The sequence below is a fragment of the Camelina sativa genome, chromosome 9 (genome assembly GCF_030686135.1).
Source record: "Camelina sativa cultivar CO46 ecotype springtype chromosome 9, ASM3068613v1".
Classification (NCBI taxonomy): domain Eukaryota; kingdom Viridiplantae; phylum Streptophyta; class Magnoliopsida; order Brassicales; family Brassicaceae; genus Camelina; species Camelina sativa.
This window is the reverse complement of record NC_141888.1, coordinates 10,990,893-11,012,723: the sequence shown is the minus strand read 5'-3', so window position 1 is coordinate 11,012,723 and position 21,831 is coordinate 10,990,893. Positions and strand designations below refer to the sequence as shown.

The following is a 21,831-nucleotide window of genomic DNA, read 5'->3' as shown; positions in this document are numbered from 1 at the left end:
TGAGATTCTGAGAAGTGGAGTTTGCTTGGATCCTGAGCTCAGAATTGAGAAAAAACTTGAAGATCCTGGCTCTTTCACCTTACCGTGTTCGATAGGACTTCGGATCTTTAAGAACTGTTTGTGTGACCTTGGAGCTTCCGTTAGCATATTGCCCCTTTCAGTTGCCAACAAGCTGGGATTCACTGATTTTAAACCAAGTAAATTGTATTTGGTTCTGGCCGATAGAACAGTGATGCATCCGATTGGTATCCTGGAGAATCTGCCTCTCAGGATTGGAAGTCTGGAAGTGCCTACCGACTTCATGATCCTCGATATGGACAAGGAACCAGATGATCCATTTATTCTAGGAAGACCATTCTTGGCAACAGTTGGTGCTGTGATCGAGGTGAAACAAGGCAAGATCAAGATAGAGCATGGTGAACATTTCAAGATGGAGTTTGATGTGAAGAAGGGGATTAAGAGGCCAACCATTGATGGTTAATTTTGTTCTACTAAGACCAAACAAAGGAAGGTCCAACATCTTGAAGAGGTCAACACCACATTTTCCTTGGAACCTGGACAAAACCTAGAAAATCTTTTGAACCAGCCTACTATAGTGGGGAGGATTCCAGAACCTCTTCCACATGGATCCCATGCTTAAGGAGCATGAAGAGTCAAGCTTAGTGACTTTAAACAAGCTCACTTGGGAGGAAGTCCCAAAGGTATCTTTTAAATTTAGTTTATTTGTTTTATTTACTTTTATTTAATTTTTCTCTTTTTGCAATTTTATAAAAAAAAAAAACAAATTAGATGAGTTTAATCAGAGGTTTACTTAACTCTGAGTAAGAAATTAGATGAGTTTAAGTCTACTAACAATAATTAATCGTTCTTAATGCCTGCTTGTCCGTATTGCTAGTGAGACAGTGTGGTAATGTGTTCAAGATTGATTGTTGCTAGTGCGAAAGTGTGGTGACAAGGTTTTAGAGGTTCATTGTCTAGGAAATAATTGCTTGAGGCATGTAATGCATCCGTACTGGTCTAGGATACTTAGGATTCGATTACCCCCATCCTTAGGAACTTTCGTATTTTAATTATTTGCATTTTCTTCACTTACTCGACTACCTACCCGATCAGGTACATGATAACTTGCGTCGAGTAATACCTCGAGCTGTTCATATCTCACTTGCATACTAGATCACCCCACTCGATCATGTACTCGATTGCTTGCATCGAGTACTTAGGTCGTGTGGTTTCTTGTTTATATTCTTTCCTTTTATTTATTTTAGGATTGTTAGAACCAAAACCTTATCTGCTTGGCTTGACTTGTATTGTACTGATCATATCCTTCCTGCAAGCAATAGACAACCATTTGGATTGATAACCCTTTGTACTACAACTGCATAGGGGATTGATACCCTGGGTGAAAACCTGTCTATCAACAATCCAGAAGAGGAATTCGAAGCTGAAGAGAGAGAGCCGACTGGGCAAGAACAAGGAGACAACTCGGAGGATTACGACTTTGAGGAGTATGTCTGCTCACAAAAGCAGCATGTTGGGGTGAGGGAAGCTCACAAGAGGATCGGATGGCTGAAGAGGATGAACAAGTTTCTGGTTAGGAAGGTGAAGGATCTTACTGGCTCAATGAAGGTGATGGGAGGTCAGATAAAGGAGCTACAAGAAAAGGCAAGCTGTGCCTCAGCTCCCACCTTGGCATCTGCACCCACATGGATGGGGAGCAGCGGACCGCTAGGAGGAATTCGAGGACTGACACCTCCAGAGCCTCACAGAGCGTCATCCTACGAGCCCCAAGCTGAGGATAATGTCACAAGACCCGAAATGCTGCAGAGAAGCCATTCAGACGCCTATCCGATGCCTAACCCAATGGGGTATACGATGCCTTACCCGATGAATCCATCGAGCACACACTCGGGTGATTACTCAGGACTTTTCCCTCCGCCTTACCAGATGCCATAACGATGCCGTATTCGATGCACCCTGTGAGTGGCTACACGGGTGACCATTCTGGACCTCTTCCACCGTACCCATCGTATTATTCGATGCCCTACCTTATGAGCTATGCGATGCCTCCCACAATCAACCCCTCGGATGCTGGTCCGAGCAAGTCGTCCGTGCACATCACCGAGCTCTCTGACGAGTAAATCCCAGCACCTGCTGAAGCCGGTGACGACCCTTGCTACACGTTGGCAAGTATGGAGGCTGTTACAACCTCCTTCTTCACCAACCCATGAGGTACCACATTCATCCGATCTTTGTAAATAACATTGCATTTAGTTTCATTTCATTTTGTGTGATTCTTGGATTCTTTTTCAGACTTTTTATTTACACAGAGACTGTGTAATTTAAGTTTGGGGGAGGGTCCTAGAATGTATATAACATTGTGTTCTATTTTCTTATTTCAAATTTTTTGCATGCTAGTTTTATTCATTTGAGTCTGCATCTATGTGTATTGAAAAAACCCTAAAAAATTTGAAAAAAATTACAAAAAAAAAAGTGTTCATGTAGTTGCATTTACATATTAGGTTTGAGTCTAGTTTCATATAGGATTGTTGCATATGCATCTTATTAGGGGACAATGATTAAAACTATCTTGTTTAAAATCAAACCTTAAGATTGAAGCTATAACCCTTAATCACAATTCATTGTTGCTAGATCAATCTTTGGAAAAAAAATGAAAAATAAAAAAATATTTGCTTAGAACCTTGTGTCTTTTGAATGTTTCCTCCACTTGCTTGAACAATGGAACATCTCTATATTATTGGACTTAATTTGAACTTAAATTGTCTTGCTTATGGAATTTGAATACTTGCTCATGGTAACTCTAAACTCGGGTTAGCACTCCATTTTTACCAATCTTTCCGTTTAACCCGATTTGTTTTCCCTACCCATAAACCCAAACCTTTCTTTAAAACCTTGTTGTGAATTGTTGAGTGAGACCTTTTCATTGTGCTATAGGTTGTAAAACCTTGAGAGTATTGAGAACGACAAAGAACTGGCTCTTGATTTAGCTAAATTAGAATCATTTAGACTAGCTAATAGAATCGGCTTTGAAAGATAGGTGGTTAGCATGTTTATTTGGGTTGGTTCAGGAATAAATAAAAAAAGAAAAGAAGTCCCTAAGGTTAGAATCAATTAGGTCTAAGTAAAAAAAAAGAGAAAAAAAAATCTTGCTATAGTCTCCTAGAAAGAAAGAAAGAAAAAAAAATGTATGCATATTAGGAGTCTAGCAAAGAATGAAAAAGAAAAAAAAGAAAAAAGAGAAAGAGCTAGATGTTTAAGATTTAGACCTTAGGGATTACAAAAAAAAAAAGAGTTAAAATCAAGGCTGTGGGTAGTTTAATTCCATGGGATTTAAATAAAAAAAAACAAAAAGTGAATGAGAAAATGGTAGATTATCAAGAGTTAAGCTTTATATGCCCAAATAATTTGCTTGAAACCACTTTACCAAAAAGCCTTACCCTTGAAACCGATTGAGCTTGATTCACTTTCCCTTTGCAAGAATTCGCCAAACACTTAATTGAATGTGAAAGAGATGTTCTTTACTTTTACTTGGAGGTTGAACTAGATCGATGCATGGTAATAAGCATAGAAAAATATTTGTAAGTATGTTGATTGATCTTAGCACCGTTAAACTATCTTTAAGGACTATAGCTTGAATCCTTCGTTTAGCATATAGAGGTTATGAGTCCTCATTTTTTGTTAAACTGCACCCTCGTACTTCCTTGCTAGAGGACTAGCAAGATTTAAGTTTGGGGTTCTGATAACTCTCTAATTTACATGTTTTTAGCATTCTCTTTTATCCATATTTTGCATTGTTTATACCCTTACCTTAGCATTTTTAGGTCATTAACTGTAGAAATTCGCATTTAGGCCATTTCGGATGTTGCATTCTTGCATTTGCATACTTTGGATGAAAACAGGTGCTTTAGAGCCTAAAATGGGGAAAAATAAGGATTAACCCGAATATATACCCAAAGGAGCCATCGAGCTGGAAGAACAGTCCGAACCCCAACACGATAGAGGAGGATCCGAGAGCAGGAAGAACAACCCGAAGATCTACCCGAGGAGTAACCTGACCTCATCTTCGTGCACCCCATCGAGTAGACCCTCGGGCAGGACTGGGAAGCTAGGTCAAAGGGGTTTCCATATATAAACCCCCCCCCCTCTTCTTCCTCGCAAACGAGCACACCGCAGACACTCAGACCAGAGAGCGAGAGCTTCTGAGAGAGATCTAGAGCGACTCAAACTTCTTTTCACTTTTGTTAGGATTTATTTAATATCTTTTTGTTATTTCTTTTGATTTCTACCTTGTACTCTTTGTTCTCTACTCTATCTTTTAATACAATGCAATTTTCGTTCATCTTTGTTTCTATGTCTTTTGCAATGATTTCCGAGTAGTAAAGTTTCTAGGGATGGGATAGATGATTTTGTGTTCTTGATTGGTTAGGTTGTTTTAGTTTGATTGTATATGTTTTATAAATTCCCTTCTAGATTGGTGTTCTTAATGCTGTCAACAAACCGAGAGGGTGAGATTAGATCTAGGGTGTTTACCACCGAAAGGTGTAGATGAAATGCTTGAATCAACCAATGCTAGAGATTTACTCACTTAGCCTAAGAAATTAGATGAGTAAGGTGTTTATTGACAATAATAAATCGGTTTTTATTGCCTGCTTGGTCATGTTTCTCCAACGAGAGTTGGGTAGGGGAGTGATCAAGGTTGATTGTTTCTATCACGAGAGTGTTTTAACAAGATTTTAGAGATTCGTTGTCTAGGGAATATTTGCTTGAGGCATGTAAGACATCTGTATTGGTCAGGAACACTTAGGAGTCGATTAGCCCATCCTTAGAAGCTTTCGTATTTTAATTATTTGCATTTTTATTCATCACTCGATCCCTTACCCGAATATGTACACGATCACCTGCTTTGAGTAACCCCTCGAGTTGTTCATACCTTCCTTGTTTACTCGATCACCCCACCCGATCCTGTACTTGAATGCTTGCATCGAGTGCTTAGGTCGTGTGGTTTCTTTTTTATATTCTTTTCTTTTATTATCTTAGTATTGTTAGACAAAACCCACTATTGCTTGGCTTGACTTGCTTGCTTCTGATTGCATCTTATCTGATAGCATAACAACCATTGGGATTGATAACCCTTTGTAATACAACTGCATAGGGAATTGATACCCTGGGTGAAAATCCTGTTATCACTTGCTGTTCTTGTAGTAGAGAAAAAACTTGGATAGGAAAGCTCTCTTGCATTGATCCCAAGAGGTGACTGATCCCACTGGTAGGTTCTTCTCCTAATTCCTAGCTCTATCTCCAAGAGAAAACGGAAAGAGGCGGAGCTTGAATGCATCTTCAAAGATACCATTGATTTTTACTATCCCACACATCATATCAAACTGATCCAAGTGGTCAAGAGGGTCTTCCATAGGCAAACCATGAAACTTTGAGCTCTACACCATGTTGATAAGACTGTACTTGATCTCATAGTTATTGTTCTCAACAAGAGGTGCTCCAATTCCCATGCGGTTCCCATGAATGTTTGGTTGATCGAAAGTTCCAATGACTCTTGGTTGTCTTGGAGGATGGAGAGGAGCTTGGTCATCATTGTGTTGGTCATTTCCATTATGACCAGCAGCAGGAGGAGGGTTGTTCTCCATAGCTTGGTGGGCTAAACGGTGGTTCTCTCTTTCAAAACGGTGAATGTCTTCAACAGGCTCAAATAAATTGGCTTGGCCTTGACTTCTCAAGTTCATACACCTTGCAAAAGAGAATTCAAAACACCAAAGCAAACCAAATAAGTAATAATGTAAAGTAAATGAATAGGCTCAAGCAAATTTGAAATCCTAATGGTCAAATTGAATGCAAATGGGCAACGGCGCCAAATTGATGTTGTACTTTTATCAATTAAATTATCGAACCTCAGTTTGCAATGATCAACACACTAGGAATACACATGAATGCTTAATCTAAGCTAATAAGAAAGGGGTTTGTTTTATGTATTAACTAGCTAGAAGCAACTTTAAATAAAGCAAACAAACAAACTCAATGCAAGCAATCACACAACTAAGAACAGTTTTAAAATCAAGATGAAACAAATGAACCTTGGGCAACGTTAATGACTTGGAAAATAGTTAATCAATTCTATATGTCTAAGCAAACAATTCAAAACAATCCTTAGGCTAAGAACACTAATGCAAATCAGTTCACTTCCATGATAAAGATCCTATGCTAATCAAGCAGTCATCAACAATTTCCAAAGGCAATCACAAGATAAGCAGGCATTAAAATCAAGTCTTTATACCACTAAACACCCTAATCATCAATTTCCATTGGCTAGTAATGCAAAGCTCTTGAATAGTTTGGTTCAGGAATTTCATCAAACATCTTATGGGCATGGAAATCCTAATGTCTAGATTCAAGATTGATCAAGGTTATCTAGCTTTATAATCACCAAACAAGAAAGGAATCACCTAAATAAAGCCCTAGACATCAAAGATCAATCATCTATCTCCCTAATCTACCAAGCCCAAAGTCCCAAAATATCTACTCACTCATAGTTATGATCACACAAAGGTAGAGGTTTGATCTTTGTGAAATCATAATTAGATATTGTAGATTAGAGAAGATAAAAGAGGAATTACTATTAAAAACTTCAAATTTAACAAAAGATTCAACAAACCCATAAAACTCAAGCTTAAAAACCCTAAAAATTGCTAAAACAAAAGATCATCTCTCCTAATGAGGAGTTAGTGTATTTATAGAAAACTAGGAAACTAAACCGGAAAAAACTGGATTGGAACAAAACAAATCAGAGAAAACCGGAACAAACCGGTTTTTGGTTCCAAAAATAACATTTGATCGACCATTGGTCGATTGCTTGGTCGATCGGTCAAGTCTCGCAAGTCTGGTCAAGTCCAGCACAAGTTGATCGACCCTATGATCGACCAAATGGTCGATTATTGAAGTCTGAAGTCCTTTCAATTCTGGGGATGAGTTGATCGACCACACGATCGACCAAATGGTCGATCCTTTTGTCCTGTGGCTCCAGTCTTCACTCTGGCTGTATATACATTCACTAAAACAGGTATAACTCTTTACACGGACATCTGATTGGCCTGAAATCATATCCATTGCAAAGCGTACTCAATTTCCAATAACTTTGATGAAGAAATCTGGAGCTAAATCCCAAGGCAAGGTCTTCATACGAGTCGATCTTTGAGGGACTGTAGACTGGTTCTGAATCATCAATCATCTTGTGTGCATCCAAATGTGTGTCTTCCATTATATTGCTAATTCTTGACTTATTTGGCTCCAAAGTAGTACTCCAACACCTGAGATACCAAGCTTGATGCAAAATGCAACCTAAACAACCTAAATGCTCATGAATATGCACAAAACAATGAAGAATTAAGCTTTAAAACCACATAAAAACACAAGATATCAGACCTGATATTGTACTAACAATAACTTTTGTTGATTTCAGATTAGAGAAATATTTTTTATGTTTCAGAATAGTGTGCGTTGTTCCACTATCTGGTATGCAAATGTCTCTATGATTTGGCTTAGATAATGTTCCACTTGTAATGTGATCCATTTGGTTCTGTGTGAAATAAATATAATCGGTTAATAGAAATTGAAAACAATTTTATTCATAAAGCACACAATAATTATACAAGATAGGTAATAGAAGCACACAAATATGAGAAATTTCAAACAAACATCAGACTTATTTATGGCATAATTGTCGGAAATTCGAGTTTCATAAGACAAGCATTTTAGTTTCTGCAAGGACATCTTCATCAGGATCGTCTGCGAAATCAGCAGCCTCAAGGTGGGTTGTACCCTAAGAATGTTCTGCAAGGTTCACTTCCTTTCCTTTGCCCTTAGCGGATTCTTTGTACAGAGCACAAAGATGTGCAGGGGTTCGGCATACCTGAGACTAATGTCCCTTAGTGCCACATCTGAAACAAGCACTCTCACGTTTTTGGGTGGTTTTTGCTTGGATTTCTTTTCCTTTCGGACTCTGTTCAGAGCGAATTCATTGGTATGACTTCCTGCTTTGAGGGTTATAGCTTCTCCCGCGTCCGCGATAGTTGCGATGACCGCATCCTCGAAAAGCTCTATTTTCTCTCACCGGATTTTAAACATCCAATGCATTAACCTCAGGGAATGCTTTGATCCGGTGGGTCGAGACATGTGATTCTTGATAAGGAGCTCATTATTCTTTTCAGCTATTAAGAGCGCCACAATCAAATCTGAGAATTTGGTGTATCCATGCAACCTATATTGTTGCTGCAGAGTGATGTGATTCTTGTGGAACGTTGTGTACGTTTTTTCAAGCATCTGAGATTCCGTGATGGTTTAACCACAATATCTCAGCTTGGCGACAATTCCCATCATGGCTGAATTGTAATTCATCACCTTGTCAAAGTCTTGGAATCTTAGACTTTGCCATTCATCCCGAGCAAGTGGGAGAGTTATGTCCCTTTGATGATCAAATCGATCCTTCAGGGACTTCCACAACTCTTTGGGGTCTCTCATGTGTGCATAGTCATATATGAAATTTTCATCAAGGTGTCTTCTAAGGAAGATCACCGATTTTACCTTTTCTTGGTCCGTCGATTTATTATTCTCTTTTATGGTTTCAGTTAACCCATAAGACTGCAGATGTAATTCGACATTGGTAGTCCAAGATATGAAGTTAGCTCCAGTGATATCTAAGACCGGGAATTGGAGCTTCTCGATGGTTGCCATTTTGTTGTTCTTTCTATAAAATAAAATCATAAAAACATAATTAGATATTTTATTTATTTTAATTTTAAAACATAGGAGGCGCTTGCATAAGTAGCGCAATTACAAGAAACACAATTACATATAAAAAAGTAAATAAGAACCATCAAAAATTCTTCGGGAGAAACCTCTCCAAAGAGTAAACCGTAAATAGCAACAAGTATAAAGCCTATTACAAAAAATAAGAATGGATGAGTCATTTTTCCTAGTAAAACTAATTAATTTCTTAGGAAGATTTTTGAAAAATATGAAAAATTTGGGTAAAATAGAAGAGTAAAAATGAGTGTATATATAGATTAATTTCACTGTTCATTAGCCGTTTAAGTAGCCGTTTGAAAAGTGAGAAAAAAAGTTTAATTTAATTTAATTTTTTCACTTATGACCGTTGGGATTTAAATCAAATTATTTTCTAAGAAAATTTGATATAATTGATCTAGAATAATATGTATTAGTTAAAAGTATAAAATTATATACATATATATATATAGGTGGCAGAGCCTTCTTTTATAAAAAATAATAAAATGATAATTATATGGTGATTAAATCATCCATGGTAAATTAAAGCGATAATAAAAAACAGTAAGTAAATTATGGTGATTTAAATCATCCATGTTAAATCAATAAATTAGAACAATAAATAATATATGGTGACTTTAATCATTCATATTAAAGCAATAAATTAAAGAGTGAATAAAAGCAATAAATATGTTATGGTGATTAAAATCATCCATAAAGACTAAAATTAAATTATGGTGACTAAAGTCATCCATAGTAGAAAATAAATCAAAGCAGTAAAAAAATTATTATGCATTAAAATGTCATGGGGCGGCAGAGCCGCGCTCCTGTAATAATAAATGACATCTTGATAGAGTGATCGTGAACTTGATAGAATGATAGTGTTGATAACGTGTTTTAATCTAGTAATTTTATGTCGTAAATAAAACTTTGAGTATTATAAAAGGAGATGGAAGTAAAAATGATAAACTAACGGAGGAAGAGAAAAGACATAGGGAGAGAGTTTTACACTGATCTTTTATGGTAAGGTAGTAATACATTTAATCATACAAAAACATTTGTATATATAGAGAAGGTAATAGACATATACTACTGTGGTAATAAATGTCAATGGACTCCACTTTAAGAAAAATACGCAAAGTCTTGACTTCTATAACAGAAACAAAGTAAAAAGTCATAATGCAAGTTTTCGTATCCCACATCGGTTAATGGAAGAAAGGGGTGCTCACAACAACTTCACTTATATATAGATTCAAGGTTTTGACGAAAATAAGGCCCATTCAAATTATAAGGCCTGTCCAATATTAGTTGAGTTTTAAGTTATTAAATCGGTTGAATAACTGATTTTCAACACCTAACCAGTATAAAATCGGTCAACGATTTATTAGACCAAATTGCACATAATCGCGGCATTCATATTAAAGCAATAAATTAAAAAGTGAATAAAAGCAATAAATATGTTATGGTGATTAAAATCATCCATAAAGACTAAAATTAAATTATGGTGACTAAAGTCATCCATAGTAGAAAATAAATCAAAGCAGTAAATAAATTATTATGCATTAAAATGTCATGGGGCGGCAGAGCCGTGCTCCTGTAATAATAAATGACATCTTGATAGAGTGATCGTGAACTTGGTAGAATGATAGTGTTGATAACGTGTTTTAATCTAGTAATTTTATGTCGTAAATAAAACTTTGAGTATTATAAAAGGAGATGGAAGTATATATGATAAACTAACGGAGGAAGAGAAAAGACATAGGGAGAGAGTTTTACATTGATCTTTTATGGTAAGGTAGTAATACATTTAATCATACAAAAACATTTGTATATAGTTGTCAAAAAAAAAAAAAAAAAAAAAAAAACATTTGTATATATAGAGAAGGAAATAGACATATACTACTGTGATAATAAATGTCAATAGACTCCACTTTAAGAATAATACGCAAAGTCTTGACTTCTATAACAGAAACAAAGTAAAAAGTCATAATGCAAGTTTTCGTATCCCACATCGGTTGATGAAGAAAGGGGTGCTCACAAGAACTTCACTTATATATAGATTCAAGGTTTTGACGAAAATAAGGCTCATTGAAATTATAAGTGTAACATCCGCGAACCAATTTTTGTAATTTTGGTGTGGGTGTCGATCGACACCCTTGTTGGCATCGATCGACACCATGTTTTTCCGGTCTGGTCGGGTTTGATTTAATTGCTGATTAGTTCGGTTTGGTTCAATTAAAACCCTAATCGTTTTGTTAAGTGTCGGGGACGAACTGAGGGTTTCAGAAAGTCTCTTTTGTCGCCGTTTGTGTTTTTGGAGAGAAAGAAAGAGAGAAAAGGGAGAAAACGTTTCTGTGACTTTCTGGGTTTGTTCTTGGGGTTTTTGGAGAGATCTAAGGCTGTAGGAGGGTTAGCTGTTGCTGGAAACGAAGGGGGAGCTTCTGGAGGTGTTGTTTTCCACGTTTCTCAATCCAATCTTCCTGTTCTTGAGGTGAGTGCTTGACCATGGTTGATCTAAGCATGAGATCTCTCTTGTTTGTGTGTTTTCTTTGTTGTTTGTGTTGTTTTGTTGCTTGGGTTCGTTGTTTTTTGTGATTCCCAGTGATTTCTGAGGTAATTGGGTGAGTTTGAGACGGATTCTAGATGATTGGGAAGGAGAGTTCGATGTTCGGTTTCGCGCAGATCGTGTCTGCAGAGGAGGCATCGATCGACACTAGGAAGCATCGGTCGACACCATTTGGAGTGGCATCGGTCGACACTGTTTAGCATCGGTCGACACCATTGTTTGTAGCATCGATCGACACCGTGAGGAATCGGTCGACACTGGTCTCAGTCGAGACTTGTTTTCCTGGTTTGATGTATTGTTGTGTGTTGTTTGTTTTGCTTAAACTTGAGGGTCTCATATGCTTGTGTGTATAACCCAGTAGATGGGAGGACGGCCTCACTAAGTATTTATGATACTTACGCATCTCAATTGTTGTTTGTGGTGTGCAGGTATGTGACGTGGAATCATGGCGATGAGGAGGAGGATGAACTAGGGTCTCGTTTGTGTGTTGTTGGTCTTTGTTATATTGTTTAGGATGGAACCTTGGATAGAGATATGTTAGGTTGCTGGATAGAATGGATAGAAATGTTATTGTATTGGTTTTGTATTATTGATATGTTTCCGCTGTGCATGTAATTGGATGTTGGTTTATTATTGGTTGGTTACTGTGTGTGGGTTGGTTTGTTTAATTAAGTAGTATGGGATACTTAATTATATATTGTATTTAATTAATAAAAAAAAAAAGGGTCGGGTTGTTTCAATAAGGCCTGTCCAATATTAGTTGAGTTTTTAAGTTATTAAATCGGTTGAATAACTGATTTTCAACACCTAACCAGTATAAAATCGGTCAACGATTTATTAGACCAAATTGCACATCTCGCGGCATTCATATTAAAGCAATAAATTAAAGAGTGAATAAAAGCAATAAATATGTTATGGTGATTAAAATCATCCATAAAGACTAAAATTAAATTATGGTGACTAAAGTCATCCATAGTAGAAAATAAATCAAAGCAGTAAAAAAATTATTATGCATTAAAATGTCATGGGGCGGCAGAGCCGCGCTCCTGTAATAATAAATGACATCTTGATAGAGTGATCGTGAACTTGGTAGAATGATAGTGTTGATAACGTGTTTTAATCTAGTAATTTTATGTCGTAAATAAAACTTTGAGTATTATAAAAGGAGATGGAAGTATCTTATATAATAAGAGAAGGTTTTTCTCAACTTCTGCTTAGAACATGACATCTGGCTTATTATATAACTGACATATGTCCTCTCTTATTTTTAAAGGCCATTGTTTTTACATTTTTAAATTGAGCCTAACAAAATAAAACCAGTTACAAGTCCAGCAAATATAATTGACAGCCCTTACATCCATCAGGAGGATATGAACCAAACGATGTCAAATTCACCTATACTCACTTTTTCACAATCATCGTTCCCAGCAGCTACCACCTCCGATGTACCTTCACAAAAATCTCCTAATCCTTGGGTTTCTTTGGTTTAATTTTCCTACTCCACCACCAAATTCTAAATCATTTCCGGTTTAATATATGTGTCAAGATCCCGAACACCTATTTGAAGTTCCAAAATCGTTTTTAAATTGCTTGGTATCAAATATAGAAATATTAAGAAAGGGGTTTAGATCTTCACTACCAATTAGAATCATATAAACCATTATTATGACGTTATTTGTATTACTTATTACAATCTTTAAGGTAATTAAAGAATTCCATTGAAGTATATCCTTCATTTTCATCTTTACGTTTACCACCTAATTTAACGTAATGAAAATAATACCAAACACCTATGATTTCATGGTCATTAACATTTCATTCCAATCCCTGATTACTCTCCCTCAACCATTGCATTAAGTTTTTTTTTTAAATAACAACCTTTGACGACACTCATCTTCTCTCTCACACACCATGGGTAAAACTAAAACAATAGCACCCTACTCTACCCTTGATTCAACCTCCAACGAAATACACAACACTGGTATCAATAGGATTGTTGTTTGGGTCATCCATATTTGGGAAGTTCGAGACTTTTGAAGAAACAATATGTTACTTATTGTTCCTAATGAAAATGTCTCCTTACTGATGAAAATGTATATTATCTCTATTATTGTTCCTCTTGACCCCTGATTTACCTCCATTTTAACACATTCATTTAGCCTTTGTTTCAGGATTGTGCTATACAAGCTTCAGTTGTTCCTAATCGTGTGTCTAAGTTTCAAGATCAATTGGTTAAAGGCCAGTTGTACAGCATCAATGATTTCGATGTTGTTGCATCCTCCAACCGTTATCGTCGCACCAAGCACAAGTGGAGAATTGTTTTCACGGAGAAAACGTCTTTGGAGACTGTTAAAAAATGACAATGTTCTATTGGTTTTGATTATTTTAGGTTCTCTACTTTTTCAGACTTGCTTGATATGGTAAACAAGGGTGCGGAGCTTCCAGGTAACAACCTTTTTTGCATTGTTCGTATTTCTGGTCTCTTAGCTTCCACTCTGTTCTTCAGTATATGATTTATATCTACATTTACCCACTCAGCAGATGTTGTTGGCCAAATATCCTCGTCTCGAACATTTGAAAACAAAGATCAGAACCACCCTTCAAACTTTCTGTTTAATACTGACTTGCATTTTTGAAAGGTATTGGGTTTTTTTTTTTTTTTTTCAGATTCGTTCTACACTTTGTAAGTCTGTAACTGTGTAACAGTTATGGTGTTTGTTGTAGTGGTGACAACGTATACATATCTCTTTGGAGAGAACTTGCGGTCTATGTCCATGCCAAACTTTTATCCCTAAAAGATGAAACAGTTGTTGTCATTGCAACCCATGTAAACCCACAAAAAGTTAGGCGTAACTGTTTTGTTTTTAACGTTCTACTTTCTATTAAATATCAATTGGTTCAACGTTTTAGTGTTCTAAAACTTAAGACCAATGTATATGAGCGTATGAATGAATATAATGCTAACAATGGGCCATATGTATTCTTGACAATTTTAAAATTAGAGCATGGGTTGACAATTTCAAAATTAGAGCATGGCTAATTCTGTTTAAGATTTGATGTTCTTCATCTTCATCTAGAGTTCTATATTGTCCCATTAATTTTAAACGGCCAAATTCTGCTACTATAATGGCTGCTGGCTGGTCCCTTAAAATGTAATTTCATGTGATTGTATTCTATTTCGTACTTAAATTATTGTTATGATTCGAAGAAAGTTCTAATGTCTCTGAAGCATTTTTCCTTAAGATCACGTAAATGACTTGCTCATTGCATAGTTCAATTTTAAATCCCATTATCACCTTTAAAATCCCAATAAATTAGCTTACATTTATATTAAAAAAATCAATTTCAATGTTTAGTCATAAATTTATATTCCAATCTATTATTTCTCTTTATCTAAAATTCTATATTGTCCCATTAATTTTAAACGGCTAAATTCTGCTACTATAATGTCTGACTGGCTGGTTTCTTAATATGTATATTTCATGTGATTGCATTCTATTTTGTACTCAGATTATTGTTATGATTCGAGAAAAGTTCTAATGACTTTGAAACATTTTCCCTTTAGATCACGTAAATGATTTGCTCATTGCACATATAATTTTTAAATCCCATTATCACCTTTAAAATCTCAATAAATTAGCTTACATTTATATCCAAAAATCAAATTCAATGTTTAGTCATAAATTTATACATTCCAATCTCTTATTTCTCTTTGACTAAAATTCTATATTGTCCTAATTTTAAACGGCCAAATTCTGCTACTATAATGGTTGACTGGCTGGTTTCTTAATATGTATATTTCATGTGATGTATTCTACTTCATACTCAAATTATTGTTATGATTCGAGGAAAATTCTAATGTCTCTGAAGCATTTTTCCTTTAGATCATGTAAATGATTTGCTCATTGCACAATTCATTTTTAAAGGAAAATGGAGGATTTAAGATCTCAGACAAGGAACTAAAGTTTATGCAAGCATGTAAGGTAGTAGTCTGGACTGGTGAATAGGTGGAGGAGAAAACCTTTACAGAATGACCAAACAATCAAATAAAAAATTTAGTTACTCTTATTTTCTCCTTTAAGCTTTTTTTCTATTGCCATATTGAGTAAAGTTTTCTATTAAGTTATGGAGACACCATGAGTCTACGTGCATGTACACTACGACATATTCATAAAGTTAAAACAATGCAGCTTAGCCTAAGATATATATCACACAACGGTATAATTGTGTTAGAAAATGATTTTTTGAGTTTAAAATTTTAAATTATACATTCTTTTATTTATATATTATTCTAACTTGGATATTTGTTAAGATTACTACGGATAGGGAGACCTAAAGCTTAAAATAGATGATCAGATCTCTATTATATATATATATATATATATATATATATATATCGAAGGAAGACATTAGAAGAAACAACGTTAGACGAAGTGATTTGTAATTGATTTCAGTTAACTTGTGATATGGGACTTCAATTTCTGAAACGACCGACCTTTTTTTTTTAATAAATAATAATAATAATAATAAATAGAACTACAACTAGTGGTCCCATACCCACTAGCCACCTAACCACAATCACAAACAACAGCGGAAATAACAACACCAACATAATATCCAATAATACTCCAATAAAAACCAATAACCATAATCATCAACATTAATCAATCCAAACAACAAGAAACAAGGAACCAGCAACCTAGCAATGTTTCTAATGACCCAACTCTAGCAACCTAGCAATGCCAGACAACATCCAATCGAGTCCCTAGAACATCCTCCTCTTCATTGCCTTGATTCCACGATCACACTTTGCCTTTACCTGCACCACAAACACAAATTGAGATGCATGAGTATTTGATAAACACTCAGTGAGGCAATCCTCCCATCTACTGGGCTATACACACAAGCAATAAGATCTCTACATGCCACAAACAACAACCAATAAAACAAACCAGGCAATATACAAAGCATGCGACGTCCATCGTAACTGAACAAGGGGTGTCGACCGACACCAGATGGTGTCGATCGATACTGAACATCTGGTGTCGACCGACACCAAACTGGTGTCGACCGACACCCTGCCCGACACTCCCGGAAACCCTAGTTTGCATCGACCGACACCTCCACATGGCATCGTTCGACCCTCGCTAAAGTCCCGAGCCGTCCTCGCGTTGGTGTCGACCGACACCCCAACTGGTGTCGACCGACACCGATGCCGAGCAGCGATTTCCCCTCGATCAGAAACTCCAAATCTCGCCTCCAAGCTTCTCCAATCCGCTCCTTGCATTCCCAGAAGCCAAACCCAGCCCAGACAGCAACGAAATATCATAGAGAACTCAAAGAAACAACCACATAAGCACCAAATCACATAGAATCTAGAGATCTTAGCTTAGATAAGCCATGGTCATGCACTCACCTCTTTGCAGGAAGTTTCTGACCAATAAGGACGAATTCCCTCACTCCTAGCAAGCTTTTAACACCTTCCCAGCCTTAGATCTCCCAAGAACAGCAAGAAAATCTCACAAAAACTCCCAGGAACTCAAGAACAAAGCTTTCCTCCTCTTTCTCTCTGTTTTTGACAAAAGCGGCCAAGAGAGGAGAAAAACTCGAGCTCCCTCCTTAAAAACCCGAGCTAGGGTTTTTCCTAAACCAACTCCGCAAACCGGACAATTAAAATTGAACCGACCAAACCGGCCACAACTGGTGTCGATCGATGCCTCACTAGAAGGTGTCGATCGACACCCTTACCAAAATACCCAAAATTGGTTTGCGGGTGCTACAATTCTCCCCCACCAAACTAGATTCGTCCTCGAATCTCAAACAACCATCAGTCAAGGACTCCCGTGCAACCGTCTCCACGGCCCGCACTCCTCCGACTGATCTTCAGAAGGTCACCCCTAGGCGATAGACTCACGCTCCAGGCGTCATTTGCTCTTGACTTTTTGGACTTTCCTTTACTCATAGGCCTAGACCTTGAGTTTCATCGGCTCATCATCAGACCTAAGTCTGCATGCCAATGTTGGCTCCTCATCAGGCCTAAGCCCGCATGCCATAATATATAAGGAAAAGCCCAAACTCGTCTCTCGGGTTGCCACCCTACAGCGCGCCCCCGGATCGTCATCCGAAGTCGATATACCAACCATACTCCCAAGCCACAAAGTCTCTGAATATAGCAGTACTAGGAGAACCTAAGTCCCCCAAGAGTCGCGAGCAAACGATTCTGAACACGTCTGAGTCCTATCCCTACCCAGGTTTCCTTCCCGTGGCTCGCGTAGAAACATCTCAATGTCCTACCAACCACATATCCCCTCACCGAGATACCTCATGACCACACAAGGATCATACACACGCCACAAGGGCCGCCACAAAGGCCAACAAAATGTCCTAACGAGGACCGCCACCAAGGCCAAACATATGTCCTAAAGAGGACCGCCACCAAGGCCACTCGTCCCGAAGGACCGTCACAAAGACCATCTGTCCCGAAGGACCGTCACAAAGACCATCTGTCCCGAAGGACCGTCACAAAGACCATCTGTCCCGAAGGACCGTCACAAAGACCATCTGTCCCGAAGGACCGTCACAAAGACACTCTGGCTAAACAGCCCGCCACAAAGGCCAACAATTGGCTAAAAGCCCGCCACAAAGGCCACACAATTGGCTAAAAGCCCGCCACTAAGGCCACACACACTGTCTAAAAAGACCGCCACACACATGCACCCTGACTCGAAAGTCCGCCACAAAGGCCACAAAGCCCCTCCGAGGCTTCCCACCGCTAAAATGGACAAATTCTAACTCCCGTAAAACTTTCCATATTTAGCACCTTCCACTTTTGGAAACTTCCCACTTTTGGAAACTTCTTTTTCAGGAAACTTAACTTCGCAACCCCGCCTCGCGGAAACTTTGTACCCCAACACCACCTCATCTTGTTACTGAGTCGCACAACCAACCACCCCAAGCGACCGAGTAACACGAGAGATGGGCTGGAATACTCCATTCCCGCTCCAGCCACGGATTACAGATGGGACCAGGCTAAACAAGCTCAAGTCGCGGCTTGCTTCTCATACCACTTCTTGAACCTTGCCTTCATCCTTGCCTCAGGCTCCCAAGTCTGCTCCTCCACACCATCACAGTCCCACAGGACTCTCATCAAAGGAATCTTCTTCTTCCGAAGTTCCTTGATCCTCCTCTCGAGAACCCTCACTGGTCTCGCCTCCAAAGTCATGTTAGGCTGAAGATCCTCAGGGATCTTAGCCAACACCTCCTCTCCCTCACGGAGACACTTCCGCAACATAGACACATGGAAAACCTTATGGAATGCACGCATCACCTCAGGTAACTCCAATCTATATGCCACTGGTCCAACCCGCTCAATCACTCTGAATGGACCCATATACCTCGGACTCAACTTAGTCTCTGACAATGACCTGTTCGGACCATGCAACATGGCCATCTTGAGGTACACTCTGTCTCCTACCTGAAACTCAAGATCTCTCCTCCTCTTATCAGCATAACTCCTCTGCCTATCCTGAGCCTCCTTCATGTTCAGCTTGAGAACCCGAATCTTCTCTGAGATCTCCTGAACAAAACTAGCACCAAACATGCTCCTCTCCCCCACCTGAGTCCAGCATAATGGTGTACGACATGGTCTCCCATATAAAGCCTCATAAGGAGCCATCTTAATACTCCCCTGAAAACTGTTGTTGTAAGCAAACTCTACCAGGTTCAGGTGATCTGCCCAATGGCCACCCCAATCCAACACACACATTCTCAGCAAATCCTCCAGCGTCTGGATCGTCCTCTCAGACTGTCCATCTGTCTGGGGATGATAAGCTGTACTCATATGCACCTTAGTGCCCATCTCTGCCTGAAATGCCTTCCAGAACACCGAAGTGAACTTAGAATCCCTATCAGACACAATGCTCGCTGGCACCCCATGCAACCTGACAATCTCCCTCACATACTTCTTAGCCAAGACCGCTGCTCCATCAGTCTTCTTAATGGCCAGAAAATGTGCTGACTTAGTCAACCGGTCCACAATGACCCAAATAGCATCAAAGGTCCGTGACACTGGCAAACCCACCACAAAATCCATGGTGATCATATCCCACTTCCACTCAGGAATGGGTAAACTCTTCAGTAACCCGCCAGGAACCTGATGCTCAGCCTTCACTAGCTGACACACATCATACCTCGAAACCCAACTAGCCACATCCTTCTTCATCCCGACCCAATGATAGTACCTCTTGAGATCACGGTACATCTTAGTCGCTCCTGGATGAATGGATAACTTGCTCGCATGAGCCTCCCTCAGAATCTCCTGTCTCAACTCCTCATCCTTGGGCACACACACACGACCGTGCACCAAGATAGTACCATTATCTGAGACCTGATACTCTGAATCCACATCCTTAGAGGCATTCACCAGCCCCAAATCCTTCTCCTGAGCCAACCGCACTCTACTCAGAAGATCTGCTCTATCTACTGCTTCCAAACCCAACGGTTCCTGTGAAACAGCACACAAGCTCAAAGCACTGATCTCCCCTACCAGTGACTCCATCTCCTGCTCCTGAGCCGAGGCTACCCTCTTCCGACTCAGAGCATCTGCAACCGTGTTAGCCTTACCAGGATGATAGGCTATCTCCAAATCATAATCCGCCACAAGCTCCATCCACCGCCTCTGCCTCAAATTCAACTCAGGCTGAGTGAATATATACTTCAGGCTCTTATGATCTGTGAACACCTGCACCTTTGCACCATAAAGATAAGATCTCCAAATCTTCAGGGCAAAAACTACAGCACCCATCTCCAAATCATGAGTAGGATAGTTGCCTTCATGCACCCGCAACTGCCGCGAAGCATAGGCAATCACCTTCCCATGCTGCATCAGAACACAACCCAACCCAACTCTAGATGCATCTGTATAAACCACATAGGGTTCTCCCTGCTCAGGCAAAGCCAACACTGGCGCAGTAGTCAACATCTCCTTCAGGCTTGCAAAGCCTTCCTCACACTCTTCTGACCAGACAAAGGAACATCCTTCCCTGTCAACTTAGTCATAGGACGTGCTCTGCTTGCAAACCCCTGCACAAATCTCCTGTAGTACCCTGCCAATCCAAGGAAGCTCCTGATCTCTGTGGCATTCTGCGGTCTAGGCTAATCTCTGATAGCCTGAATCTTCTCTGGATCTACAGAAACCCCCTCTGCAGAAACAATGTGACCCAGAAAGCCCATCTCACGCTGCCAAAAACTACACTTGCTCAACTTGGCAAACAACTTCTGCTCCCGCAGCTTCTCCATAACTGCCCTCAAATGCACTGCATGCTCCTCAGGACTCTTAGAATAGACCAGGATATCGTCGATGAAAATGATGACAGATACATCCAGAAACTCCTGAAACACACTGTTCATCAATCTCATAAACACTGCTGGCGCGTTAGTCAATCCGAAGGGCATCACCACAAACTCATAGTGCCCATATCTCGTCCTGAAAGCAGTCTTCCTCACATCTGCCTCATCTATCGGTATCTGATGATAACCCGACGCCAGATCTACCTTGGAGAACCAAGTAGCACCCCTCAACTGATCCAACAACTCATCGATCCTAGGAAGAGGATACTTGTTCTTCACAGTGACCCGGTTCAAACCCCGATAATCAATACACAACCGGAAACTCCCATCCTTCTTCTTCACAAACAACACCGGCGCTCCCCACGGTGATACACTAGAACGTATGAATCTCTTGCTCCATAAATCCTCTAGTTACTTCTTCAGCTCAACTAAACCAACACTCAAGTATGCCGACATCAACTCGCCCCCACCTGAATATCAACCCTCTTGTTCCTCCAAAAACCTCTAGTAACTTGCCAGTTAGGGAATCTTCCACAAGTTAGCTTATTCCAAATATAGCTTTCCGCTTGGCAATTCTCCACAGCAAATCATCAATACGAACGTAATAAAACAAACAAGTACCATACGCTCGCATATTCTGATTCACCGCTTCAAATACTTTGCAGGCCGCTAACTCAAGCCACTTGACTTATTCCCTCCAACAAGCTTACCAAAACTTTGAATCTAGCAACCCTGTCCATCTCCAATGAACTTCATCCAACATCGTTGCAACGATTAGTTTATCCTGCCATGAAGGCTTTCCGTGAACTTATGTATCTGGCAAACATGCCTCTCCTGAATCAATCCTGCTGTAACTCCCCTTCCCGGGACTCCGGCACCACTGGTCTCACAATCCTGGCAAAACAGCCACACATTCATAACCGCTCTGGTTCATAAAACCCTGGCCCAACGGCCAACATAATCCTAAAATCCAAGATTAAACCACCGTAAATCTCTCGAGGTCTACATTCAATCGTTATGTTTATACTCACGTCCTAGGAATTGCTTGCTCCCAACTCTTCCACTCTTAGGTCGAAACCTTCGAATCATACCGATCTCACTCTCAGACC

At 39.1% G+C, this 21,831-nt stretch overlaps 1 pseudogene; it reads right to left on the bottom strand.

Moving 5' to 3' along the window:
• Positions 1-7,762: 7,762 nt before the first annotated feature.
• LOC147938059 (uncharacterized) lies at positions 7,763-8,757 on the bottom strand (annotated as a pseudogene).
• Between the last annotated feature and the right edge of the window lie 13,074 nt (positions 8,758-21,831).